This window comes from Lissotriton vulgaris, chromosome 5, assembly GCF_964263255.1.
Source record: "Lissotriton vulgaris chromosome 5, aLisVul1.2, whole genome shotgun sequence".
NCBI classification, from domain to species: Eukaryota; Metazoa; Chordata; class Amphibia; order Caudata; family Salamandridae; genus Lissotriton; species Lissotriton vulgaris.
The window spans coordinates 446,456,327-446,483,229 of record NC_141693.1 but is presented as its reverse complement, the minus strand read 5'-3'; positions in this window follow the sequence as shown (position 1 = coordinate 446,483,229).

Here is a 26,903-nt window from a genome sequence, read left to right as displayed (position 1 = left end):
AAGGAAAGGTTGGAGATTGTTGATTTGTACAGCACACAACAAAATGGAAATTGGTGTAAATAAACTGAATGCATTCAGCACTTTGAAAAGAATAAAAAGCACATTTTTTGTAATTCTGAAGAGTGTTGGAAACAGAGATTTGAATAGGATCAATGTAATTCAGAACACTCTACTTGATGATGCACAAATATTAAATATTCACAGAAACCTGAAATCCACACATTATTATTGGAAAGTTAGTGGCCATTTCAATGTAAAATGTGCTGCCTTAAAACGACAATGCTCTACTACACAATGCGTTGGTTACATTCAGAAATCAACCCGTCACCTGTCTATTAAAAGGTAGGAGGGTTACGAAAGTTTGTTCAGCTAAAAAGTGAGTAGTGGTTTTGAAACGTTTAGAAAGCACTGCTCTGAAACTAATCCAACAATTAATTCTTCAGAAAATGGGATTGGCAAATGATGTGGAATTTTGTATAATATATGAAACGCAATTGGCTAGTATTTCATGTGAAAACCGAATGTGCAGGCATATCTGAAATATAAAATTCATGAGATATATTGAGGGTAGAAAACTGAGCAACGCCTGATTTGTAGCACTTCAGTATCATAGTTCAATCAAAACACTGTCTAATCAAAGAGTCTCCTGTAGGAGAAATAGTAAAAAAACGATAAATGTCAAGAATTTCTTTTGACATGAAATACTCAAAATCCTATATTAGGGAATTACACAACTCATGCATAATAAAACTTTCGCTCTGACAGTCGAGTAGTTGGTTTATGGTGGTTGTTCCGTGTTTCATGCTTCGAATTTACACTTAAATTAACGCTATAAAATATCTCGCACTCGGTATGTAGATTCATGTAATCGAGAGGCCATTTTGAACAAGAATTTGTTGATCTCAGAATTTACAATTCCGTAATTAATCTGCATTTCGTCCTAGCTACTCTATCCTCCCATGCACACGGTTTCTTGAACGCATTCTCTCTCCTTGGCAGTTACCCTGGCTTCCCTGCCAGCTGGCAGACACTTACTTCACCGCACAGGTGATGAGATGCTTGTGATCTGATTACACCGCAGGCTGATTAGGGATGTGCTGAGCTGTCAGAGAGATGGTACAGAGCAACAAGGTGTGCTCAAAAGCAGCACAAGAAAAGAAAAAAGTGTTTTTTGAAAATTGTTAAGAAGTAACACAATGCAAGGTAAAACATAGATTTAACTGGTTTACATGACATAAACATATTTTCTAAATTTTTGCTCCAGTACTTAACATAAATGTTTCATAACAGACACAGAGTGCATAACTGATTGACACCATAATTCTACCAATTTACGATGCCGTAGACTGAATTACAACTTGTATCCATTAGTGCAAAATCTGATTTTGGCTATATGTTTGAAGTCAAAATCTTCTGGGACGATGGACAGACTAAAATGTCATTGGTGTCATATTGAAATCAGTTTTTTAAAAACAAAGCGTATTGGAAATAGAGGAGACCATGGATGTTGATCGAGCAAAATCCCAGAGTTAGCGGTAATGATGTTATGCACCTTTTAAACCCTAATGACATTCAAGGGTTGGATGATTGTGACTTGGAGAATGTAATGACTATCTAGTCTGCTTTTGGGGATTGACACTACAGCCAGTGTTGATAGTGGTTTAGATCCAAAATTCAATTGAACCCCAACATTGTCTCCTGATAATAATTATGATTTATTTTTTAAGCAACTTTCCATGGATATTGATCAATTGATAAGATCTAACACCAGTGTGAAGTACAGATCATACAAAAACAATTTGATACACTGTGAATGATTTGCCTTAAAATCACTTCAGGATGACAAAGAAATAACTAACAGAGAAGCTGTCAAGGGAGTATGTCTAGTTATTATGAACATGAAGGACAATGATATTGAAGTATATAGTTAATTGAGTAATGTGTCTTGGTATACCCCTCCATATTCTAACCCTATCCCTGATATTGCTACTCAACTGAACAAGGAACTTAAGATCTGATATGACAATTAACTTCTGAGATATGAAGAATATTTGTTTTTTGAAAACTGACAAGCCAACATACTCATGCTTGTACACTCTTCTGCAGATACCTATAGGGAGTCAGTTTCCCCCTGGTAGACTCAGTGTTTGAGATATAGGGGGCCGACTGAATGGATTTCACAGTTTGTTGATATTTCTTTACAACTGTTTGACTTTAATTTATTATCTTTTATCAGAGACACAAAACATAAAGGCAGTCTTCTGTCCGATATCTCTTGAGAAGATAAAATGTTACTAGTTACTTAAAGTTATGGATTCCCTGTAAACTAATATTCTACATGATTTCAGTGTACTAAAAACATTTTGAACTAGAGACCAAAGAACTGTTGTCACACATACACATATGTTCCTAAAGATGATTTGTTTGGTTTGGGACAATAATGTGTTTATATTTGATGGAAAGTGGTACCATCAAACATGTGGAACAGCGATGGGCTCCAGATTTGCCCTTTCCTACACCTACACCAAGGGGGTGTGCATTCACTCTAGACAGGCACAAGAGGGGTTGAAGTGTGTCCTGCCTTTCCTGGGTGGCTCAGTGCTGGGCTGAGTTGACCTTGGCTGCATTTAGATTGGTGGGAGGAATTTCCCTTGCCTCCTTGCTTTCTTTTTCAGGTTCAAAAGTTTGAGCCATTCATCATTATCTGTTTATTGAGCGTAAAGGGACGCTCGGTAGATGAGCTCTGCTTAATAAGTCTAGAAAAGTCCTTGTCTGTAAATCCAAAGGTTTAAATCTTCTCTCTATATATATAACCAACACACAATGAAGAAAGAACAAGTTAGAAAACATTCAACTTTAACAGAAGGAGAAAAGAAACATACAACCCTTATATCGGTGGAGTTTCCCTTGCACCTGAATAGGACTGGTCTGCATTTAGAATGGTGGGAGGAGTTGCACCTGCAGCTGAATTGAGTTGTGCCTGACTTCCACAATGCTGTCCGTGCCCCCCTGTAGGGTGTCTGGAGTCAGGACTGGGGATTGAATAGGAGTGTAGTGGACTTGTAGAAGCTGTATGAAGTGTCCCCAGAACAAAGACATATGAGTATAAGTACAGAGGCTGTGCCCCATGATTTTAGACACTGCCTGGACTTGTAACTAGACGCTGCTGGCTCTACAAACAGCACATTGCCAGGAGAAGCTGTTATGATGCCTGGAGAAACCCCAAGGGGCATTATTTATTGGGATGACCTTCCCCAAAGGACCCTGTGGCTGGACTACTGCCTCACTCCTGCTTTGGTACCCACAGTGATCTCCAAGAATGTTGTTATGCCCCTTGTCCTTGCAAATTGTAAGCGCATGAAGAAGCACTTCATCTTTGGTTGCTGAGATTAACCTTGTGCTTCATTTCTGGAGAAACTCCTGTGCGTTTTTGTTTCTGAGAGGAAGTCTCCAGTGTGCATTTACTGGGAGTCTTAATACCTGAATGCCCTATGCGCTTTAAATCCTATTGCCTGAGCCCATTGTGTAATAAAGAAGAAAGGAGCGTGGTCTGCTCACCTTAGCATAACATAATCCTACTTCAGTGCGGCCCTTTCCCTTTGGAAAGGGAACTGCAATACAGGAACTTCTGGGTAAAGGGGGCACCAATTACCCTAGCCCTGAGGCTGCACCTAGGGATCCTCTCTCATTATGGCCCCAGTACACCTAAGAGATCCAGACCACAAAGGACTCTGACAATGACCGGAGAGATCCACTCAACAGGTCCCCGGAGGGTTGAGGACAGCGCATCAGTAGAGAGGATTTCCTGATCGGAGAAGGACTTGAAGTGCTGACGGCCCTCCTGGCAGCAGATTTCCAGTGTTTTGGTACTCCAACAGCCCCGGCCGTGTGGGCATTACTCCTGGGTGTGCTTCACCATGATTGAGAAGCTGAGGCTGCCCTCGTGGGCATTTCAGACAGCTGCCCTCACATCCCTGGGGGGCTCTGGATGGGCTGCATTGCAGGGAAGCAGCAGGAGACCTACAACCACCTGCTAGTTCCCTACCCGGTATCAGAGTAGACTGGGTGCATGCTACACTGCCGAACTTGGCAGCTGACACAAGGGACCGAGGCTAGCTTCATTGTCGGCTCTGAATCTTCCCACGCTGGTTTCCTGGTTCCGAGATGCCGAGAACTATTTCTCGTTGCTGCGTAGTCTCTTTACTGGAATGGGCAGTGTGAGTGCGACTCCCTGACTAGGCACTGGCAGCATGTACACATTACCGTAATTGCTGCAATAGGTGTGCAGGTTTCCCTGCTACCAAATTGAAGATATCTTTGTGATATGGTGAGTGCAGTGATGGTGCTTTTCCCAATGTTTTATAACATGTGCAACTTATACAGATTTACAAGATTGCACTAACTCATAATGTTATGACCAATGCCTTATGGCCAAGTGAATTATGATCGAAGTGATGTCATGAAAATCGCCTGGGTGGAGAAGTGATTTATGTGATTGTGGTCTAAAGTCTTTTTATGTCCAATACAAAGGATATTTTTATACAACTGAAGTCTCTTTTTGTGGTGTGTCTAGTGAGTCACAGGTGTGTGTGTGTTGCGCAAACTCTTCACACATTGCCTCTGCGATAAGCCTGACTGCTCTGGCAAGCTACCAAGGGGGTGACCAGGGGTTATCTTGGGTGTGTAACTCCCTTACCCTGACTAGAGTGATGGCTTCTGCCTGGCTTAGGAACATACTCTAGCCAACCAGAAACCTCATTTCTAACATCTTGATTTGGTTGTATATTTGAATTCTAATTCTTATAAATTATCCTTCACATTGAACTACAGAAAAGAAATAATTCACTTCTTGGACACTGAATGTTATGTGACTAACAGAATATTACAGAGTTTAATGTATAGAAAAGAGACCTCTTGCAATGCAGTATTAAATGCATTTAGTGGACACCTAAGAAATCAATTAACTGCAATTCCATTTTTGAGAAATGGTACACTCAAGAAGAAATTGTAGTTCAGATCTGAAATTCAATTAGAATTTTGATGATATTGTACAGAGGTTCTTGATAAGGGGCTGTGACAAACAAACAATAATGTCTGCAAGTACTAAGCCATGAAACCTAATAGGAAAAGTGCCTTAGGTGAAGTTAAGAAGAGACACTTGAGGTCTCAAGATATGGTTGGACCTAATACATCTTATGGTAGATACATTGTTAAACTCCGCAGAGTACTTTACATACACTGGTATCTCCTGTAGGATGATAATTAAACCAACTCTTATATATATATAATGTCCAAGTATTACTTTTCGCAAAGGTCGAACACATATTATTAGTCTTAGCTTTCCTAGCTTTTCAAATGCAACACCTAAGTGGTCCTCGCTGATGGTGATTTTTTTTTAAATGTGGTCACTGTCCTGTCTATAGACTAGCAAAAGACAAAACTACATATTTCAGTTACAATAATACTTCTACATTTCAAATCATAAGCAATATCAATGATGGCACAACATTTCTAGTTTATGTTCTTCCATGTAAGTACAAGAAGATATATGTTGGTAGCACAATCCGGCTTCTATGTGAAAGAATTTCTGAACGCTTTCAAGCAATGCAGCGGGGCAATCCATAAAAACCGTTTTGCATTACATAAACTGAAATGTAAGATGCAGGAAAGTCAACAGAACTTCCAGTTTTACAGACTGGAAATACTAAAACTTGATGCCAGAGGGGGCAATAGAGAACTAAAACTTAGAAGGCATGAGGCACTCTGGATTATGAAGTTGAAAACTGTTGAAAAAGGCCTCCATATTGACCATGAATTACATTATTTCCTTGGTGATCCATAGAAATCAAGTAATTGTGTGTCTAATGTATACTAACCTGTCATTAGATGGTTATAATGTAATCTGCTCCTTATTTTAATTTCATATTGTATGATAGGACAGTGGTGGATCTTTGAAAACGGATATGATTTTACTTTAATTGTATATACTGGAACTCTATTGAGACATACACTATGTAGCACTTGGAAATGAGTGATCACGGATTACCTTTACACCCATCAATATGAATATGTCTTTCCTCTCTTAATGTATTTTTGGGTATTTTATTATTTTCTTTTCTAGTCTTTAAAATTTAATATGGAATATTACTAGTGTTGTGTACAAGGAAGAGATCCTACATGGCCCTATTATAAGTTGGAACTTGTACACTTTCTTATTTTCACTTTCCCTGTCAGGTAAATACAGCTAGTCATGGGATGTGGTTTTGCTTTTCTGAGGTGCGCTATATTGATTGCAATTAATAACTTTACATGGTACCCATACGAACTGGATATTTTTTCCAGTATATTAGATAGTCATAGGTATTTTAAATTTTGACTCCTTGATATGCCTGAACCAATTAGTTTGAAATCATGCCAGCACGCAACACTTTAAATTACGTTAGTGAAACCGATTACCCAAAGGATTTATGAGGAAATTTCCTGTACAAATATGGCATGATTGCCAAACACATCCTTTGCCTTTCTTTTTCTAGGTTTGATTATTCACTGGAATTGTCAATATTTTTTTTTCCTTGTGTGTTGACTGATTTCCAATTGATGGTATGTTTGTTTGGAGTATTATGATTTTTGTCTGATAAGTAACAATCAGTGTGGTAGACTTGACTTTCATAACCTTTCGGATATTCCAGATATGGAATTGCTTGCTTTACCTTGATATGAATTTTTATCCTACTGGGTTCGTTTACAAATCCTTAATACCTTTTACATATGGCACAGCTTTGCAATGCTGATATAGCTTGTGCGATACCAAGTACGATGTACTAGTCCTTCCTCGTTTACAATGTATAAATACTACTTCAAGATTTCGCGGCCGCAGAATGCAGTACTATGTGGACTAACAAGAGTTTACCTAGTGGGTTTTGCTAGTGCTTGCTCACGTAGATGGTGGATATCTTGTAAGTTAAGGGCTGGATACGGTGCTGTAACTAACATCTTATACTCTTTAACTGTTACATTGTTGCTTTGTGGATGAGTGAATTATTTTCATTATGGATTCAAGGTTACTATTTTATATATATATATATATATATACACATACACACACACAATTGAATATAGATCATCAATTTCTGATGTCTACTTAATGTTAGGTGAGCCCTCAGCATATTGATCAGTTATCTGAACCTTTATTGCAGTTGGAAGGTTTCTTTCTTCTTTTCGGCTCATATTTCTGGTTCGTTTGATGGGTGCTAATCGTTATAAGTGTACTACCTAACTATCTGATTGTATTGTTTGTATTATGAAGATGATGTATATTAATGTCGCACATTATGACTTCTTTAAGAGTCATACACTTGGTTTACAATTTGATTACTACAATATATTGGAATCTGTGTTGTGTTGCTATCTAGTTCTCACTTTTTGAGATGATTTTGGTTAGACTGTCCCGGATGACGAGTCAATGTTTACTTAGTGTTTCCTATATTGATCCATTTATCACTTGTTAATGTGTTGGTGTATTAACCTTCAACGACGGAACAAGTATTGGATAGTGAGTGGCAAAAATGAAAGAGAATGACTGACTACTGTAGCCAAATAAAAAACAAAAGAAGACTGAACAAAAATGAATTCATTATTGGCTATTTTTAAGTTATTTTGGAGTGCTTGAAATCTTTTTTTCATGGTATGTCCTGTGTTCCTATTGAAGAAGACTTGGTGGTTTGTCTTCAACTTTGAGCACTTGTGTTATAGGACTAATCAACTCAACTGTTGAGGTCAAACTAGGTTGAGACAGGAGTGTTTTTGTTGGTGTAACTGAACTTTTGTAAACATCCACCCATCACCTTTTGCTGCTAATTTGATACGCCAAGACAGGAGTCCATTGCACACTGTACCACAGGATCCAACCTGCACCTCACTGATGAGGCCCAGGTAGGCTGCAACAGATCTGGAGTTGTTTACATTTACAGTCCAAAGGGATATGGCCTGGCAGTTTAGGCTGGACTGCTCCTTTTAAAGCAGGATCAAGAGCATGCATACAGGTGCACCTCACTTAAAATGGCACAGTGGAAAAAATAAACGTGGAACAGGGATGCGGTCCAGAGTTGAGTACGAGCATGCATTTCCCTTCTCACCTATTATCCATTTGATGTAGGCAATGCCATGCCAGGCATATAAAGGTTTGCCTGTAATTGCCAGCCATGACTAAGACAGTAGACCAGCATAGGTATTCTTCTGTGTGATAATGACAAACGGAAATGTGGCAAAACATCATAAACAAATTCCCATTGACAAATGCTCGTTATGAACAAATTGTTCTATTTGGCATGTCAATTAGTGACATGGCCAGAATACTCTCCGCACCCCAAATCCGTTTCGTCCTCATTGTATCACTCCATTCCCATTGAGAGAGCACAAATTTGAATAGAAATTATGTATAGGCTGTATTTACAAGCACTTTGTATAACGTAGGAATGAAACGTATATCGTAACGTGAAGTTGACACTTATAGCATATAGATAACCGATGTAATCAACGTAAATATAGGAAATGTGACTATATTCACTTTAGAACATGTATTAGATTTAGAAGGCCCGTATATGTAGTGGGCTGATGTAGAGACGGTGTAGAAATGCTTACGAAATGTAAAAACGTGCAAAGTAGAATTCATGTACGTGTGTAACTTTAAACGAAGAAACAGCGAGAAATGAAACGTGAAGAAATATGTAGAACATATATAAAACGATATAGCGAATGATGATATGAAGTTATGCTTACGTAGTTTATATTCTATGTACAATGTATTCATATATGTGTAACAGACTTTTGCTAAATACGAATATATAATGTGTGTTAAAGGTTATATTGTGTAGAAGGCTTTCTGTGAGAACGCTAGAGGGGTTTAGGTCATTTGTGATTCTAACCTGACTGACCAAGGGTTAGCAGGAACACAGTCCAATGTATATGATTTAGCGGACTTACAGGAGTCGTAAATAGTTTGATGTGGACATGGGAGCCAAAAAGTCTAGCACTTGTTAGATTTAAGGTGACAACGCTGGACAAGGTTTATGGCCTGAACGTGATGAGAAGCGCTAAGAATTTGAGACTTGTTTTTGAATGACCATTCACAGGACCTATAAGGTCAAGGAATAGCAGCTGTAAGTTAAAGTCTTGTTTAAGTTCATATGATTTCTGATCTGAAAGTGTCAATTGAAATTGCCAATAAGAAGATGAAGATGACATCTAAAGAAGAAAGGTCAACTTAACGGACGACGAAAGAGATGAGGCAATGGAAGAAGCTAGAAGCTGACATCATCGGGGAAAGTCCGTGGTGGGCATCAAGGGGCGTTCCACCCACACTGTGATTGTGTATTTTAGGGACAGCACCCCGGGGAGGAGGTAGCAATGAGCAATTAGCAATTGGAGATTAGGAACAGCGAGGGAATTGCTCAAGAGAGAAGGCAAGGGTAGATGCCTTGAGCAGATGCATTGAGAGAGATCAGAGCGCAAGAGAGCAGTAGGCCGAGGACCCTTAAGAAGAGCGGATGGGTAGGCAAAAAGGGTACTGCTTCTTAGACTTAAGTTACCTTTAGAGGCTAAGAGAGTTTGAACTTCTTTGAAAGTCAAACTGCTGACACCTTTTTAGGGAAGAAACTAACGAAGTAGGGATGTCACATAGCATAGAGTAGGGACAGAGATAACGTGATACTTTTCTCTTTCTGTAGATGACGCCAAGGAACCACTTCACATCGAAGCTTTAAATTACGGATATCGGAATTGATTTTGTATTCTTTTGTATACTTTGATCCCGAGAGGATTGTATTTGCATTTAACTTTGACTTTTATATAAAACTTTTAAACTTTATCAGTTGTAAGTGGTTCTTCCGAGTGGCGTCCGTTAATGGGGTTTGTCTAAACCGATACAGGGGTTGTCTTTTACTCAATGACAGATACTAGCGGTCCAAAACAGATGAATGAGATAAGTTATTAAATTGATTATAAATTGATATCAAAATCTCATTCCCCGCAGTTGGTAGCAGAGGATGGTTATCTTCTTGAGGAAGACGACCTAGGCCAGGTTTAGTTTACCCCAAGGTCCCTAGTCATCGACGACCAGAAGAAGAATCCCTGCCGAAGACAGTGCTGACGGTGCGACGAGAGAAAAGCAGCAGAATCGGTCGAGAGTGAGTATAAGGGTCATGCGTTGTAAGATTGCGGTGTTTTATGTTGTTCCTGTGTTGTAATGTCAAGCGGAGTTGAATGCCTGTAGTGTGATTGAGGGAAGGTTGTGAGCGCGCGCAACCGGATGAAATCTTATGTCCAGAGGACTTAAGTGGTTCGGGTGTATCGAACACCCAGAGTAATTTGTCTACCATTGAAAGGGAGTCATGAGGTACCATTGATTTCCCGACAGACCGATGATAGGGGGAGCGTATGAGTGAGTGAATGAGTAGCGGACGCTGGTCGTACGTTTACTGTGTGTAAGTAACCTATCAGTGAGGCAAGTGTCCGACCGTAAGAGGAAAGACGCTGTGCCAGTTGAGGTGACAATTACAGTTAGACTGTGGCCGTACAGTCAGAGAAAAGTGATCGCTTGGACGGAAGTAGTCATTTTTCAGCGTATGAATGAAAACGCATGCGAAATCGTGAGACAAATTGAGAACGGAGGAGAATTGCTGCAAGAGGGAACGAGTGACGTCAGCATAGAACCGCGCTGAGATTGGTTAGTTTGTCAGACGTCAGCGAAGAGTCGCACTGAGATAGGCCGGTTAGCGAGAGCCGCGTAGGGATTGGTTGGTCATCATCGGGACGTAAACAAGGAAGAGTAAGAGGAAAATCGTAAATTATCGAAAATGAAGTGTTTTAAGAGTTTAAGAGCACTCTTTAGGAGAAATAGAAGAAACTTATATGCCGGAGAGGAAGCTCCACCAGAAGGCACACCAGCTTACTATATGGCAGTGAATGTAGGCTTGCACTCGATATTATGGATCTCCGAGTGGAATAAGCTAACTGAAGGGAGTAAGGAACTGACGTTCCCGAGATTCGGAACGTTTAAACTAGATGTATTGAACGAACTAAAAGCGGTAATGCTTGCAACAAGACCTCTACCGAGGCCAACACAGTTCGAAGCACTTAGTGTATGGTTTAGAACAGCACACGAAAATAGCGTAAAGAGGCGCCAAGAAAGAGTGAGACGATCAGTAAAGGCAGTACAAGATGCCAAATGGGATGAGGAAGCTAAGAAATGGAGAGTGCATAAGATAGAAGCAGACAAACTGTTCACCATGATAGAAGCCACGGGAGAAAAGAAACCTCTAGAGGAAGAAGAGGAAAGCGAGTCAGAAGAGGAACTGATAGAGAGGCTATTAACAGATAGACCACCTCCGTACAGCGGAGGGGCCGCAAGTCCTATATTACCACAAGAGGACGGAGCTAGATGGGGGGAATATAAATCGATCCCAGTAACGGATTGGGATGCCAAGAAAGAGGAGGAAGTACCTCAATCTAGTTCCGAACAAAGAGTAGTGGGAAGATTCGTGGTCCAGAAAATGCCAGAAACACAACATGCAAGGTCTTACCAAATGCCAGATGCTCTACAAGTACCGGTTACCATAGGCCCTATCGTGTCGATCTACAACCCAGAAGGGGTCCAGCAGGAGGAACAGGCACGATGGGACAGGGAAAGGGCAGAGATGGAGAATAGGGATCAGAGACAGATATTAGCACCGATGAGTCGGAGTACCCCATTAGATGCCGCAACAGGTCCCTGGGTAGAACATGGGCGTCAAAGAGGGCCAATGGACTTAAGGGGACCAAAACCGAAGTCCTTTAAGGAATTAAGGGAATACCTGAAGGATTGGGATACGGCCGAGGAGAGTAGGAATAAAAGTGTAGAAACAGGAGCTGAGTGGAGAGACCAAGATAATCGGGTTCTCTCTCATTGTGGAGCTGGAGAAAGCAGCCCGGAGTGGGAGAGAGGGAGTCAGGAAAGCAGAGGAAATAATTGTCCTACTATCAGCGGCAATAGGCAAATGTGCGACGACAGGAGTACAGGGTGTGGCGAAGTGCCTCGCGTCACCTTTAGTGAGGGAGAACAAAGGACGCAGGAGTACCGTAATACTTTCAGATGCACTCACCATACCCCGGGTGAAACAGTGCAACATTGGAATCACGGAAACATGGAGAGTCGCGAAGCGTCTCGACATGCATCCGGCGATAGTAGACAAAATCATGACAATGTAGGGAGTCGCGAAACGTCTCGCCATACTTCTGGTGATCAGGATCGAGATCGTGGGAGCATGGGGAGCCATGAAGGACCTTATCGTTTATTGAGCGACACCAGACAGCAAGCGAGTTACAGTGATGTTGAACAGAACGGTGGATCCTATCTCGTATCTGGAGAAACCGAGCCAAAAAGGCGCAATGTAGGGATGAGGGATGGAGTAATGTTCCACCACACCCCACGGGAAGATGGAAAGGCTTGGGATCTAGAGAGGTGGGAACAAAGAGATGGAAGGAAAACGCCTCATAACTCACCTGTGTTTAGGCGTAGGGCGCATAGTGGAGGTGAGAGGGGTATGAGCGAACCACTTAGGACTGACATACTGAGAGCTGAAATAAAAGCAAACCGGCTCGACGTAATGAGTTTGAAGTCAGACTTAGATGAAATAATTGACGGCACAGTGAAAATAGAGAGATTAGAATTGTACGCACCAGATGAAATATTGTTTTTATCCAAGGATGTTACTCGGAGAGCGAGGTCAGCTCATGAAAATTTATCGAATTTGGCAAATAGGTATATGATAGACCTATCACGAACTAAAGCTTTACAGGGAAACCATAGGCTAACTTGCTCAGATCAGGATCTGGATGAGCGTAGAACGATCGCGCTGAAAGTACACATAAGGGAATTGGTTCAGAGTATTAGAATATGGAGAGATCTGGATAGATGGGAGGAAAGATGGTCTAAGAAGGGATCCGTAAGAAGGAGTTCACTTACAAGGTCCCCGGATACAGACCTAATGCGAATGGAAGCATTCCCATTGCGAGAAATCGCGAACGGAAATTACGTTCATGTACCCTGGAGTAGGGGGGATTTAGCGGCATTTACTAATTCCTTCCCAAAGCTCAGAGAAAATCCCGTTGAGTGGTACAAGCAGGTAGAAAGATTCGTGAAGATCTCGAAGGTACTGTGGATCGATTTGAACACATTGTTCGATATCGTAGTACCCGGAGATTTGTGGACGGCATGCAAGCTTAGTGTTGAATGGCCTACTTGTGAGCCTCCGAGAGATACCCGGACGAACGGTCCATCAGTCAGAGTCATGGAGAAATACGAAAGAGTCATAACATGGCTGAAAGAGAAGGTGCCAGTGCACGATATAGACTGGGTTAAGATAGATCGAACTACTCAGGAGCCGAAGGAAACAGTCCATGAGTTTTATGAGCGATTGCTGAAAGCATTCAAGCAGTACAGTGGGTTAGATGTAATGGATCCTAAGGACATAGGACAGTTTGTGTCGAAGTTTGTTTTAGGATTAAGACCAGACATAAGCCTGATGATACAACAGCATCTGATTTGTTGGCAGAACAAGCCTTTAGATGAAATTTTGAGGTATGCAAGGTACTGTAGCGATGAAATAGATTCTAAAGCGAAGAAACTCAAGGAAAAGTTAATGCTGGTACAAATGCAAGCAGCTGGAAAGGGTGGACAGCGGCAACAGGGAACAGGAGCGCAAGTAAAGAAGCAGAATAATCAGAACAGAGATGAGGAAGAAAGACCGAGACCGAGAATGGATATTGCGACACTGAAAAGGACAACTAGATGTCATCAGTGTAACGAAGTGGGACATTGGCGACGCGAGTGTCCTTACAATGTTGAGACAGGGGAATTAGAACAAGAGGAGGAAGAGGTACAGAATAACGTGGTTAAGGGAGCCGCAGCCCCGAAGGGAAAGTTTATCAAAGGGGGGACTCAGACTCCTCGAGCCCCGTTTCCTCAACCACCTCGCATCACAAACGGAGGGAAAACCTATAGACAAATGCCATTGTTTGTAGGAGGAGAAGAATGTTACTACGTTGATCCTCTTACAGGGCAACGAGTAAACAGGGAGGAAGACTGTACTCTAGGAGCAGCCCTGGAAGTAGATCAGAGAGGACCATACGTAGAGGCTGAAGTAGCTGGATGTCCTACAACCTTTTTGGTGGATACGGGTGCTACTCGATCTACGTTGAGATCAGCGGTAGTCCCAGGTTTGCCAATCTCGGGAGAAACGATTCAGGTGGTAGGAGTCGCAAACAAGAGGATGACGAATCCTTTGACCGAACCAGTGTCAGTAAAGATAGGGAATTACAATGACGAACATCAGTTTGTGATCTGTGATTCTAGCCCTGTATGTTTGCTAGGAAGAGATCTATTGTGTAAACTGAATTGCACAATACATTGTACACCTGAAGGAGTAGAAGTACAGACGAATGATGAGGATGCCGATTTTAAAATTGTAAACTCGCAAGAGTGCGTGGAACTATATCCTACCTTAACGGTGGAGGAACTTCCACAGGATTTGAGAGAGAAAGTGTCAGCTGAGGTGTGGGATTTTACTGGAGAGGAAATAGGACTGATTAAAGGAGTAGAACCAGTAAAGATCTTGGTAAGGCTCAATGCTGAGTATCCCAGAACCCCACAATACAAGTTGACTCCAGAGACGATTGCAGGAATAAAGCCTGTGATCGAATCCATGATTAAACAGGGAATACTAAAGGAGATCGTGGGTAGTCCATGTAACTCCCCGATTATGGGTTTGCAGAAGCCTAGTGGAAAATACAGAATAGTACAGGATCTTCGGAAGATTAATAATATTGTTGTCTCATGTTGTCCAGTGGTACCGAATCCATCAGTGATATTATTTCAGATACCGTTCCAAGCTGAATGGTTTACAGTGATAGATTTGTGCCAGGCTTTCTTTTCGATACCTTTAGACGAAGAGAGTCAGTATCTTTTCGCTTTTAAGCTGGAAGATCGCGTTTTAACATGGTGTTGTATCCCTCAGGGGTATACAGAAAGCCCATCGATCTTTAACCAGTTATTAAAACGAAACCTTGAAAGTCTAGTACTGCCCAAGAATTCGGTTCTAGTCCAGTACATAGACGACCTCCTAGTTGCGTCAGAAACTGAGGAAGCTTGCAAAGAAGACACCATAACCTTGTTAAATCACTTGGCCGAGAACGGACACAAGGTGTCTCCAAGTAAATTGCAATATTGTAAAACTGAAGTGCAATACTTGGGCCATAGGATTGAAAAGGGAAAGCGGACGGTGTCTCCAGACAGAATAGAGGCGATCATGAAAATGAATGCGCCTACAACACAAAGAGAAGTCAGGATGTTCCTAGGAATGGTCGGTTACTATCGACAGTGGATAGCCAACTTCTCACTGAAGGCAAAACCGTTATTACAACTGACGCACAAAGGAGTAAGTGATCCGGTACCATGGGACAAAGATTGTTTGATGGCGTTTTTGCAGCTGAGGGAGGACTTATGTCGTGCCCCGGCTTTAGGAATGCCTGATTACACGAAGCCATTTTTGCTTTACTGCTGCGAAAGAGAGGGATGCGCTTTAGCAGTTTTAGCTCAGATCCATGGAGATGCGCGTAGACCAGTGGCGTATTTCTCGGCTACATTAGATCCAGTAGCCGCAGCGTTGCCCGGATGTCTCAAATCCGTAGCCGCAACGGGTGTCAGCATTGAACGATCTGAAAGCGTAGTTATGGGTCATCAGTTAGAGGTGTATGTACCACATTCTGTAGAATTGTTAATGACCAGGACTAAGACTCAGCATCTGACAAATAGCAGGCTCACACGCTACGAGCAAGTCATACTGGCTGCCGAGAATGTGACCCTAAAAAGATGCTCCGTCTTGAATCCTGCAACTTTGATGCCACTTCCAAATGAGGTGGATGATGAAAATTGTACAGATCATGACTGCCTTGATGTGACTGAACTATGCACCAAACCGAGACCCGATATTGTAGATGAGCCATTGACTGACCCAGACGAAATTTTCTTCGTTGATGGTTCATGTGTAAGAGACAATATCGGTCAGCTAAGAGCAGCTTATGCAGTTTGCACAATTACGAGAGTAATAGAAGCCGCTTGCCTGGAAGGAGTACACTCCGCTCAGGTAGCTGAAATTGTTGCTTTGACTCGTGCTTGCTTAGCAGGCGACAAACTTCGAGTCACCATATAAGCCGATAGTCAGTATGGTTTCGGGGTAGTTCACGATTACGGGCAGTTATGGTCTCAAAGAGGTTACATGACATCCTAGGGTTCTCCCATTAGGAATGGAGAATTCGTGAGACTTTTGTTAGAGGCATTGCAAAAACCGATGGCCATAGCAGTGGTCAAATGTGCAGCCCATACAAAGAATGTTGACTTTGTGTCACTAGGAAACCGCTACGCAGATGAAGTAGCGCGTTATTGTGCGGAACAGGGATATTCTCACACTGATATAAAAGTGGGGGGAATCCAAGAAAGAACTGAATTGACTATGTTGTTAGATACTGTAGATACGTGGGATGAATTACGAAGTATTCAGGAAAATGCACCAGATGATGAGAAAAAGAGTTGGGAAACAGCTGGTTGTTCTAGAAGTGAAATGAACTTTTGGATCTCTGCAGATGGGAGAGCAGTTTTACCAAATGAACTTGTTAGTCCAATGGCAAGGAAATTGCATGGATCAGCACACATAGGAAGAGATGCTATGGTGAGAGTATTCAGACAAACGTGGTTCAATCCTAAATTTAGAGTAGCGGCAGAAGCTGTGTGTCAGCGATGTACGATCTGTCAGCAACTCAATGTGGGAAAGAGAACACCAGTTACACTGAGTCACATTGGGAGGTCTGGGGGGCCTTTCAATAGAATGCAGCTTGATTTCATTGAAATGCCTAAATGCAATAGACTCAGATACGTTTTAGTGATTGTGTGCATATTTTCTAGATGGGTTGAGGCTTACCCTAGACGTAGGTGCGACACACTTACAGTAGCAAAATTGTTACTTAGAGAGTTAATACCGAGGTTTGGGGTGCCATCCTCTTTGGAATCGGACAGAGGAACTCATTTCAATAGCGAAATAGTGAAGATGCTATGTTCAGCTTTGAATATCGATCAGAAGTTACACTGCAGCTATCGACCAGAAGCTTCAGGGATTGTAGAGCAAATCAACAGTACGATAAAGTCCAGACTTGCCAAAGTTTGTTCAGCAACATCCCTGAGTTGGCCAGACGCACTTCCAGTGGTTCTTATGAGCATACGTAGCACACCTGATAGAAGAACAGGTCTCTCTCCTCATGAAGTCCTAATGGGGAGAGCTATGAGATTGCCATCGGTTCCGACTGCAGCTCTAGTGAACATCACAGACGATTTGATCTTGGACTACTGTAAGGGACTATCTGATGCCGTTAATTCTGTGTCCCTCCAGGTCCAGGCTGCAGAGGTTCCATCAGCACAAGATTTGTGCCATGACCTGAGTCCGGGAGACTGGGTCCTGGTGAAGAAGCATGTCAGGAAGAACTGCTTAGATGTGCGCTGGAGAGGACCGTTTCAAGTTATACTTGTAACGAATACCGCAGTAAAGTGTGGAGGACTGCCAAACTGGATACATGCCTCACACACCCGAAGAGTGCCAACACCTCTAGGAGAAACAGCTCCTCTCTCGGATGAGAATCCAGCAGAAAGTGGAGAAGCCATAGAGGGGGAAAGCCAAGCTGTGGAGGTGAGCGAAGAGGCTGAGATTGAGACGGAACAGGTCGACGAAGGTCAACACATCAGTGAGACCGAAGTCGCCTCAGGAGAAGAAAGTAATTGGGAGTCCGACACAGATATCGAACAAACTGAGAGTGACCAAGAGACTGGTCCAAGAACAAGGAGCAGGAGGACAAAGAGAGACGAAGCCAGTTGGCCGGAAAGAAGGAAAGGGCCAAGCTCAGAAGAAAAGCAAGAAAGAACTCTTGTTCCGATTGCAGAGGAATCAGACCAGGAGGAGGAAACTACAGACTCAGGAACTGAAAGTCCAAGGAGATCGAGAAGGGTACGTGTGCCCTGCAGAAGGTACGCCACCCCAGAGTGGACTTATCTAGCAGATGTCTTGGGGACAGAAATCTGGGAGAGTGAAGAAAGTGAAAGTAATCGATCACGATCCATTTGTGACAGTGGAGATATGGATGTTGACGCCTGGACTCGAGACTGAGGGGTTACTGACTTTCACACTTCCAATACCCCCATATTTGAGTCAAATTCAAGATCTAGTGCTGAAAAGATTACAATTTCCAACTTTTGGCCAGCAAATGCCAGAAGAAGAAGAAAAAGTTATTCGTTTTGAATTATTAGAAATTGTTGTGAAAGCTGCAGGTCCGAAAATAATTGTTGATGCATAAGAGACTTTTGTATATAAGTTATAAAGAAGAAGATAACTTAGCGCCGAGTGGAAAGAAGAATAAAATTAGGGATTACATTTAGTGGACGGAGAAGGGTTAGGGTTGTCTGTTGCTAAAGAAGAAAAGACATTGTTGCGAAAAAGAGACTTTGTTGGGAAAAAGCATTTTAAGACTGAGAAAGCAAATAAAGCAAACAAAGACTGCAGAAGGAAAACTTTTTCGCAAAAGAAGGAGCTACGCTGTTTTGATAACATGGAGAATGGCAACCCAAACCGAAGAGCTAGATGTATAATAGGTACACTGATAGCAATAGTAATTTTTCTTATAATTACAGTAGTGACAATATCATACATAACAGGACATGAAACCGATAAAGAAACAGCAGATGTAAAGCCTATAACAACTTTGAGACCTGCTCTTATGGGGAAAAAGGAGGAGAGCAATGTTATACGTGAAAAGGCGTTATTGACAGATGAAGCTCGTAGATTACACGTGGACGAGTCACAGGGAAACTTTAGGTCAAATGCATATGCTAAACTATTATATGAATATATCGATGCCATGGAGGCCAAAGATTGCTATGTTTGTATGCAATTGCCGGCTTCTGTAGACGAAGGCATTAGATATCATCATCTCCCATTGACTTATGGGATAACATGTAGTTTACTGCTTAGTATATTTTATGGTAGAGAAGGGTTTGAGTACTACTTTTCAAATTATGATTCGGTACTGCCTGAAGTTCCGAATTATAAGCAAATGAATAAGTGGGACTATTACAAAAAGGAGGATAGATTAGCCAAATTCTTTCTTCCATGGGATACACTAGATACATCATATGCACGCAGAAATAATCTAACTTGCAAGGTATCAGAGGTAGAGAAGAAGTTCATAGGACAAGTAGACGATAGATACAGAAGGCAGAAGATTCTAAAAATGTCAGGACAATGGAAAACGGATTGGACCGAAGAAGAGAAGGCGCATAAAAAGAAAGGTAGCAATGGTCCAATAGCATTGGATAGAACGCAGAAAGGAAAGTTATGTTTAACTCGAAGCAAGACATATTATGAGAGTGTATTTGTAGGTGAAGTGAATTGCGAACATGCTTTTCGTTTAGAGTACTATACGAAAGATTTTATGAAAGGAATGCAAGCTATTCCGAATGTGTATTTTGTATGTGGAAGAAATGCCTATGTAAAACTACCTGACAATTGGTATGGTTCGTGTTACTTGGCAATTGTCTTCCCCAAAATATATCATGCAAAAGATGTAGCGATAATAGAAGGAAAGGCTTCGAGGAGAGCGAAAAGGGAAGTAGGAGATGCAGAAGTAGTAGGAGATGTATTTGGAGCAATGTTTCCTATGTTAGGTTTAATACTTAACGATGTTAAGATCAGGAGACTGGCTACAGTTGTGGATAGATTATCTGCAAGTACTGCAAGGTCATTAATGCTGGTAGAAGGTGAGATGCAGTCGATTAGAGCAATGGTTCTTCAGAACCGACTTGCTTTAGATGTACTGCTAGCGAAAGAAGGCGGAGTTTGTAAGGCTTTGAAGGTCCAGGAATGTTGTACTTATATTCCTGATAATTCAAAACCACTTGAGAAAGTCATACGGAACATTACGCAGATTCATCAAGAGATCGAAGATTCATCCAAAACAAATGTTTGGGAAAAAGTTGGTCATGGAGTAGGAAAGGTTGGGAGTTGGTTTGCCAACCTTGGGAAAAGTATAGTATGGTACATATTAAAGCCTGTATTGATAGTATTAATTTGTATAATCACATTGTTAGGTTTAGTAAAATTATATAAATGGTATAGATCGAACCAGTTACAACGAACAATGAGAGAGCAAGAAAGGAGATTAGCTGCTTTACGAGATCAACAGTATAAAAGTTTAAGAGCTCTCGAAACTATGAAAAGAGGGAATATTGTAACTAGTTCTGTTTAGAGATGTTATTCAAATTACATTTAGTGATGACTCCTAGAAGTCATCAAAGGGGGGACTGAGAGAGCACAAATTTGAATAGAAATTATGTATAGGCTGTATTTACAAGCACTTTGTATAACGTAGGAATGAAACGTATATCGTAACGTGAAGTTGACACTTATAGCATATAGATAACCGATGTAATCAACGTAAATATAGGAAATGTGACTATATTCACTTTAGAACATGTATTAGATTTAGAAGGCCCGTATATGTAGTGGGCTGATGTAGAGACGGTGTAGAAATGCTTACGAAATGTAAAAACGTGCAAAGTAGAATTCATGTACGTGTGTAACTTTAAACGAAGAAACAGCGAGAAATGAAACGTGAAGAAATATGTAGAACATATATAAAACGATATAGCGAATGATGATATGAAGTTATGCTTACGTAGTTTATATTCTATGTACAATGTATTCATATATGTGTAACAGACTTTTGCTAAATACGAATATATAATGTGTGTTAAAGGTTATATTGTGTAGAAGGCTTTCTGTGAGAACGCTAGAGGGGTTTAGGTCATTTGTGATTCTAACCTGACTGACCAAGGGTTAGTAGGAACACAGTCCAATGTATATGATTTAGCGGACTTACAGGAGTCGTAAATAGTTTGATGTGGACATGGGAGCCAAAAAGTCTAGCACTTGTTAGATTTAAGGTGACAACGCTGGACAAGGTTTATGGCCTGAACGTGATGAGAAGCGCTAAGAATTTGAGACTTGTTTTTGAATGACCATTCACAGGACCTAGAAGGCCAAGGAATAGCAGCTGTAAGTTAAAGTCTTGTTTAAGTTCATATGATTTCTGATCTGAAAGTGTCAATTGAAATTGCCAATAAGAAGATGAAGATGACATCTAAAGAAGAAAGGTCAACTTAACGGACGACGAAAGAGATGAGGCAATGGAAGAAGCTAGAAGCTGACATCATCGGGGAAAGTCCGTGGTGGGCGTCAAGGGGCGTTCCACCCACACTGTGATTGTGTATTTTAGGGACAGCACCCCGGGGAGGAGGTAGCAATGAGCAATTAGCAATTGGAGATTAGGAACAGCGAGGGAATTGCTCAAGAGAGAAGGCAAGGGTAGATGCCTTGAGCAGATGCGTTGAGAGAGATCAGAGCGCAAGAGAGCAGTAGGCCGAGGACCCTTAAGAAGAGCGGATGGGTAGGCAAAAAGGGTACTGCTTCTTAGACTTAAGTTACCTTTAGAGGCTAAGAGAGTTTGAACTTCTTTGAAAGTCAAACTGCTGACACCTTTTTAGGGAAGAAACTAACGAAGTAGGGATGTCACATAGCATAGAGTAGGGACAGAGATAACGTGATACTTTTCTCTTTCTGTAGATGACGCCAAGGAACCACTTCACATCGAAGCTTTAAATTACGGATATCGGAATTGATTTTGTATTCTTTTGTATACTTTGATCCCGAGAGGATTGTATTTGCATTTAACTTTGACTTTTATATAAAACTTTTAAACTTTATCAGTTGTAAGTGGTTCTTCCGAGTGGCGTCCGTTAATGGGGTTTGTCTAAACCGATACAGGGGTTGTCTTTTACTCAATGACAGATACTAGCGGTCCAAAACAGATGAATGAGATAAGTTATTAAATTGATCATAAATTGATATCAAAATCTCATTCCCCGCACCATTGATGGTGATCACCTTAATCTTCTTTACCACACATCTTCTTTTACACTGGTGTTATACCCCTTCTATTTTGACGCAGCTTTTTCCAGAGCATTGCTGAATTGGCATTGGACACCGGCCTTCCCTTCTTCTGGTGCTGGACTGTTCACTACCGTTACTGTACAGTATGGTGTCATATTATTTGTATAGCTTTTCTATAGAATCTTTACATCCCTTGTGAAATTGCTAAGTGCTTTAATGGGCATTGCCTTCCGACGTTTCTTCAGCGAACAGTTGAGATGATGTTAGTGTAGTTTGACCTATATGGGAGATCTTGTGTGAGGTGCTTAATGTTTGGAGATGTGCTCTATCTAAGGGGCAATGAATGTGGCTGCACGTCAGAATGGAGCCAGGGTTTCAATTTTTCAGTTGGTGCTCATCCCCTATCCTGTTGCCCATCTTTTTGTGCCAATCCTTCAACACACGTCTTTGTCATTTCCCTTTTCTGCATATATGAAGATTGTTTCTTTTCATTTTGATTTACTCCATCTAGACTGGTCATTTAGCATTCTCAAATATAACATAATTCCGCTGACTAGCGGGATTTCCTTTTCTCTGAACATTTTTCTAGCATTATTCAGATATCTATGGGGAAGTCAAGAATATGTGATTTATTGGTTGGCTAATAATATCACTATGTCAGACATATTGCAGGACTGGTCAGTACACACATGGCCCGTGTTCAATGCATAGAGGTGATGCTGAGCTTGAAGAAGTGTCAATACTAGGGCAAAGCAGGACTAGGCATCTGCCTAATGTCCTGCTCGAAGGGTAGCAAAAGAATATAGATACAAGTCATAAAGGCATTCTACTAGTGTGTGGGGGTAGAAACCTGAACAAAATCACTTCCAGGAGGGAAATGTTAAGTTATCCAGTCACCCCTGAGAAAACCACATCCTCATCCTAGGCTATAAAGCTCCCTCCTGCTGTAGCTTTCAGGGGCCTAGAGGTTTATTCTCCTTTCATGCATCTTCCTGTCACACTACCTTTTGCACAGCCAATTATGGTTCTACCTGATCAGATCCCTGTTTGTTACTAACACCATGTCCTGCCACACTCACAGGTCTGAAGTTCACCTCAGTGGGATTCCAGACAAACATGTTGCAGCCACACATGTAAAGGCCCTACAACAGCTATTAGGAGCGCAACCACCTGGAGCAATCATGCATGTAAAAGTGGCACTCTTTATGGGAATAATTAGCAACAGTGGCACAATGGATTGAATTTTTGAATGGGGTAACATTTCTCATTGGTACCTCATGTCAGCTACCACAAGAATCACATCCCTCAATGGTATCAAAATGTCAAGTGCCACAAGAAAACAACACACAAACTATGCATAGACATTGTTCCCTCCTAATAACGCTGTCTCAATAAAGATTGATAGTTAAATTCTGGATAGCTGCTAGTGCTTTCGAGACTGAGTTCACCAATGGACCCACATTGTGATGGTAAGGTATTGCAGGACATTATTTGTTGTACTATTTGGCAAGTACAAACAAGATTACAAAACAACTTCAAGGCACGGTCATTTCTCAGCTAAGGTCTAGGGGCCCGATGTAGGTAGCCCTTTACCGATCCGAAACGGCCGAAAATACCGATTTTCGGCCGTTTCCGATCGGTAAAGGGCTACCGAGATGTAGGGGCACATTATCGGTAATTTTACCGAATCGGTATCATTACCGAATCGGTAAATTTACCGATTCAGTAATATGTACCGAATCGGTAAAATAATTACCGATTCGGTAATATTTACCGATTCGGTAAAATTACCGAAAATGCTATGTAGGTAGGCAATGTACCTTCTGCACATGGCTTACAGAATCGGTATTTTACCATGGAATACAAATCCATGGTAAAATACCGATTCCGGTGTGCATGCACATGTGTGCATGCACACCTATGTCATGTGACAGGCAGACCTGCCCTTAGGGCAGGTATGCCTGCCACATGGCACCTGTGCCTGTTTTGGGGGTGCCAGAGGGTGTCAAAGTGACACCCCCTGCACCCTTGTGAATTCTTTAATTACCGATTCGGTAAATACCGAATCGGTAATGCCTAATCATTCCTATGGGCTTCAAAGCCCATAGGAATGAATGGGCATTACCGATTCGGTATTTACCGAATCGGTAATTAAAGAATTGCTAAGGATTCGGTAACGAATCCAGATGTTGGGACCTACATACCATTTACCGATTTTGAAATACCGAATCGGTAGGATTCGGTATTTCAAAATCGGTAAATGGAATTTACCTACATCGGGCCCTTGGTTCTTTTCCTATGGAAACTTCTTCGGTAAAATAAGTAGGTTGGAAATGTCGTAGACCCCCAGATCATTAAATGTCAATGTGTGCATGGCCTCCTAGCAACAATGACAGGTACTGCAGGTGCCAGGTGAAATTCTGGTCTTTGTAACCCAAGTATGGTAAAAGTAATGCAGAAAAGGAGAGATTCACATTAAAGTTTGGGAAATAGCATGTCTTTAGGGCTTCAATCAACAGCCATAAATCTCCCTTGCCAATCAGAGCACCACCTATCCGGGAGACATCTGCCTGTTCTTTGGCTGTCCCTTCCCTCTCATAACCTTCCAGCAATCAAATTGGAGAATCCTTAATCTGTCTGTGAACCAAACTGACACTGCCAATGCTCCCAGCATCAAGCAAAAAGAGGAAATCGAGGAAGAGGATAGCACCCACCCGAAATATGGTGTTGTCTCTCTATGCCACTCAGCTTCCTAAGGAAATGTGTTAGTGAACAATGTTAAATATAAATTTCCAAAGGTAAATGTACGCTTTTGAGTAGGTTTACTGTTTTTCTGTACTCACAAACCCCACTTTAAAGGCTGTCTTAGGCTTTTATGTGTGGAGTTCTCCAGGCGGAATCTCTGCAGTCATAAAGTTATTATTAAATCGTAGTTTCTGAATGCCGAAAAAGAGTAAACTTACACAAAAGTGCAAACCACAAAAATGTTTTTACATATGTAGAAAACACAAATTGTGATCCGGTAACACTTTACCGACTCACAATGTGTGTTTGTGATCCAGCATTTGGAAGGGCTGTCTTTAGGGCGTACCTTCAAAATATCGAACCTGAATGGGATGTATGAATGTCTTGTCACCTAATTACGGTCTCAAAACATTCATATTTTACTGACTCGTTGAAGGTGGTGGTAACCCATTCCCAATGGGACAGGGGACCCCTTCCCCTTTGAGAATGGCAAACAAATATTTTTTTAAGAGCAGACAGTGGTCCCATGGATGGCTGCCTACTCTTAAACAAGCATTGGCAAAGCCAATAGGTCTTTCCTATACAAGAGCTATTGGATTTGGCAATGTGGTTTTGCCATTTTGTAGACGAGTGTGGCTGCTGTTCAGCACGGCTAAAAGTTAGTGGAGTGGGGTGTTTTAGAGTTGAGTGGGAGGAGTAGAGTGTTGTAAACTGAATTTGCTGGTGAAGAGTATCACAGAGTGGACGAGGGAGAGTAGAGTATCGTAGAGTTGAGTAGTTCAGGGGCACATAGTGTCATAGAGTGGAGAAGAGTGGAGTAGCGTAGAGTGGAAGGGAGTGAGGTGGAATAGATTGAAGTTGTTTGGAGTGGATTGAGGTATTGGAGTGGCTTGTATTGGAGTAGATTGAGGTAGAGGGGGTTGGATTGAGTGAAGTAGGTGGACTGGATGAAGTGGATTGGATTGGAGTGGTGCAGATTGCAATGGAGTATGGTGATTGGATTGGGATGGTTTGAAGTAGGGCGAATTAGATTTGATTGGGGTGGGACGGATTGGATTAAAGTAGGGTGGTTTAGAGTGGGGTGAATTAGGGTAGAGTGGAGTGAAGAGGGTGGGTTCGACTGGACTGGAGGGGGTGGATTTGAAGTAGGGTGGATTGGACTGGAATTGGATGGATTGGACTGGAGTAAGGTAGATTGGACTGGAGTAGGGTGGACTAAACAGTGGTGGGGTGGATGGAGTGGAATGGGGTGGGATGGACTGCAGTGGAGTGGGGTGGTTTGAAGTGCGATGTACTGGATGGGGTGGATTAGTTTGGAGTGGGCTGGAGCAAAATGGGGTGGGATCAGATGAAGTGGATTAAGGTGGGCTGAAGTTTGTGTGATTGGAGCTAGGTAGATTGGAGTAGGGTGGATTGGAGAGGGTGGATTAAAGTGGGGTGGACTGATGTGGGGTGGAGTGGGAAGGAATGAAGTGGAATGGAATAGAGTGATGGAGTGAGGAGGAATGGGGTGGGGTGGAATGGACTGGGGTGGAATGGAGTGGTGTGAATTAGAGTGGGGTGATTTTGAGTGGGGTGAATTGGATTTGCTTGGGGTGCAGTGGATTGGAGTGGAGTCGAGTAGACTGGATTGCAGTGGAGTGAATTAGATTTGAGTGAGATGGATTGAGTGGGGTGGATTGGATTGGGTTGGGGTGAATTGGATGGAGGTGGCTAGGATTGGGGTGGGATGAAGTAGATTGGGATGGGGTTCATAGAGGTGAATTGGATTGGAGTGGGGTAAATTGGAATGGGTGGGGTGGGGCGAATTGAAGTGGGATAGATTCTATTTGACTGGATTTGGGTGGGGTGGATTGGATTGGAGTGGGATAGATTGGATTGGGGTGAAGTGAGGTGGATAGTATCAGAATTGAGTCGATTGTAGTGGGCAGATTGGAGTGGGGTGGGTTGGAGTGAGGCAGATTGGTTTGCATTGGAGTGGGGTTGATTGGAGTGGGGCAGATTGGCCTGCAGCAGATTGTTTTTGATTGGGCTGATTGAAGTGGGGCAGATTATTTTGGACTGGAGTGGGGCACATTG